The sequence below is a fragment of the Hemitrygon akajei genome, unplaced genomic scaffold (genome assembly GCF_048418815.1).
Source record: "Hemitrygon akajei unplaced genomic scaffold, sHemAka1.3 Scf000054, whole genome shotgun sequence".
NCBI lineage: Eukaryota > Metazoa > Chordata > Chondrichthyes > Myliobatiformes > Dasyatidae > Hemitrygon > Hemitrygon akajei.
This window is the reverse complement of record NW_027331940.1, coordinates 1,855,188-1,858,084: the sequence shown is the minus strand read 5'-3', so window position 1 is coordinate 1,858,084 and position 2,897 is coordinate 1,855,188. Positions and strand designations below refer to the sequence as shown.

General features: G+C 44.5%; 1 non-coding gene across 1 annotated transcript; it reads left to right on the top strand.

Moving 5' to 3' along the window:
* The first annotated feature begins 2,420 nt into the window (after window positions 1–2,420).
* trnap-cgg (transfer RNA proline (anticodon CGG)) lies at window positions 2,421–2,504 on the top strand. Its single transcript is given in 2 exon segments — window positions 2,421–2,456; window positions 2,469–2,504. It is a non-coding gene; the product is annotated as a tRNA-Pro (tRNA).
* The last annotated feature ends 393 nt before the right edge of the window (window positions 2,505–2,897 follow it).

The window sequence follows — 2,897 nt, the reverse complement described above, 5'->3', positions numbered from 1 at the left end:
GAGCAGAAGTCGGCCGTTCGACCCATCGGGTCTGCACCGCCATTTCAGCATCAGCTGATCCAATCTCCCCTTCAGTCCCCTTCAATGGTCATACATACCATCTACTCCGACGTTTTCTCTCTTTTCTGCGTAGCAGTAATTTGAATAAAAGTAACTCTTGCTCAACATTCATCATCTCCAACTCCAACATGATGCGCTCAGTCACCATTGTTTGAAGTACACGAAGAAACTCTACACGGTGTCATTGAAACCTCATCGCCAACTAGCGTTTTGGCGGTGAATTGCAGGTTTAAATGCTCACAACGGCGCAGGCCACTTACGAAGGGTTCGGCGTAGTCTACTACGCAGAAGTATAAATCAGCAAGACGATGGCATAATACATAAAGTGAACAGCTCCGGGATCTTACCGGGCACACCAACCGCTACAAGTGTGGGATAGAAAATAGCCGCGATGTAGTAAATCGCCGCATAGTCCATATTCCGTCAGAAGCAGCGTTCAGTTGCACGGAGCGTTTCAGCTGCTCAGATGGACTGGTGATCGGTTTAGCAGACTTTTATTGAGGTGAGAGCAATTCCACTGAGGCAATTAGCGTAACTATCAGGTCAGGGACATTAGTGACAACCAACTGCACGAACACTTACGTTAAAATATTTTTACTCACTCTGTCACCGTGTTATTAATTTGACTCCTCAAGGGACATTGCAATCTATTTACTTTAAAAAAAATATGAAGTGAATTTTCCATGTTATCTTCCATGATACCTGGCATGAACAATTTAAATGTGATATTTTTATGTCTGTGTTCCCTTTAAAGTTGGCATTCATCTTGAAATCGATTTATTTTGTAACATTTGACGGAGCACATTCGCTTCTGAAATTGAGGGAAGGAGTTTGTTCTGGCGGGTGAAATGGAGAACACTTCTTTGTTAAAAGGGAATATACGTCAGTTCTTTTCTTTCGTTTGTTCCAGTCATTCCGGGCGGGGTGGGTGATGGAATAAACAATGACAGCTGACATGTGTTACAATAACACTGCATTTATATTCCTCCAAACACATTAAAAGATCCACAACGATATTCCAGAGACCTGTGATCAAAAAGGGAGAGTGTCTTCGGGAAATTAGCGAGGGCTGTGGGCAGTTTGAAGAACAATATTTTCCAGCGCACACATCGATCGTTTGGCAGGAACCTGATCTCTCTATTGACTTGACCAACCCATACCCGTGACTTACGATGCAATCGATTTAACTTTAAAAATATTTGACTTTGAAGACTGAGAAGGTGAAAAAAGCACTCTACCACCACTGAGAAGAAATTAGACATTTTATTTATTAATTTGTTGAATAATTGACATCACCGGATATCTCGCTGCACTGGCGAACTGTTCTATGAATTTCCACTGAATTCCCCGCAAATAAACATGTTTGTGCAGCAACTTCACACCATCAGCATGTATCCGGAGTGTTCAACATTTTCCAAGCCTTGGAGGAGTCCGAGCTAAAACGTACGCGGGGGAGGCAATGACGGGAGAATGAGACCACAGTGGACAGCGGAGTGGAGACACACGGGGAAGAGAGACATGGGTAGAGAAACTGAGATAAAAACGTGCAAGAGACGGAGGATCAGCGAGATAAGGGAACGCGAAAGAAGTAGAGACGTGAGGGAAAAGAAATTTCAAGGAAGCAGACACTTTGGTTTGAAAGACAATGGCGGAGAATGGTTGGTTGTAGAGAGACTGGGAGTAGGTGAAAGAGTTATAGAGTGAGAGAGGGAGCAGAGGAAAGAGGCTGGGAGAAAAGAGAGACTAGTGTAAGAGAGTATTGTAGAGATGGGGAGAGGCACGGGGAGCGAAAGAGAGAAGCGCAGGAAGAAAGAGAGAGACTGGGAAAAAGACGGGAGAGAGGAAGAGGTTGAGAAGGAGCGAGTGTCAAGTGCAAGACAAGAGGGGGATAACGGTAGAAGGAGAGTGACGAGGAGAGAAACCGGAAGCGTGGCTACCCTGGTGTCAGTTCTTATTGTGTGTCATTTATCAAACGTCTCCTCTGCTCATGGAGCAAATACTTCTGTAAGCCCGCCTGAAATAATTGTAATTATCCAAATTCCACTAGTCGCCGTGGCAGGGAATTGCTGAGCAGCAGCGCCTGTGCAAGAAAAATATGCTCGGAATTGAGTTTTCAACAAGTGTCCCTTGTTTGGGTCCTTTCCATTGGCAAATGCATTCTGACGTGCATTACATCAGAGTCCGTTATATTCTTATTTAGACTGAATCAAGTAACGAATACTCTTGTAATCTCAAAGGAATACGGGCCCAACATATTTCGACATCAGGCTCTCCTCTCAACAACGGAGAGGACAATGGGTTTTCTACCAATTAACTTCAAATCGATTCGGAGTTCAGTTGTGACGCAATCTGCGAATGCAGGCTCGTTGGTCTAATGGTATGATTCTCGCTTCGGGTGAAAAAGCATATGCGAGAGGTCCCGGGTTCAAGTCCCGGACGAGCCCCGTTATTGGATATTATCAGCGATTTGCTTTACGATTTTTTTGCATTGACACACGGGATATTTTGCAATATCAAACAGAAACACAGGAGAAGGAATTAGAAATAGTTTCCAATGCAGCAAAGTTTGAAGTGTCACATTTTGAAATGTCAGACCATCTGAGTGTTTATTCTAGGAATGATAGAGCACCGGGGAGTGAAATCAGCAGGGAGAGAGAGTCGGAGAAGGGCATAGTTTGCTGAAACCCGTCTCATGTGCAGAGAGACTGTGGGAAAGGTGTTCGGCACGCTGGCCTCAGGAGGTCAGTGTAGGAGTTGGGAGACTGTGTTGCTGTTAAACTCTGTTGTGGAAATACGTGTGAAATGGAAACAGCGCAGCAGTCTTTGGAAAACGATGG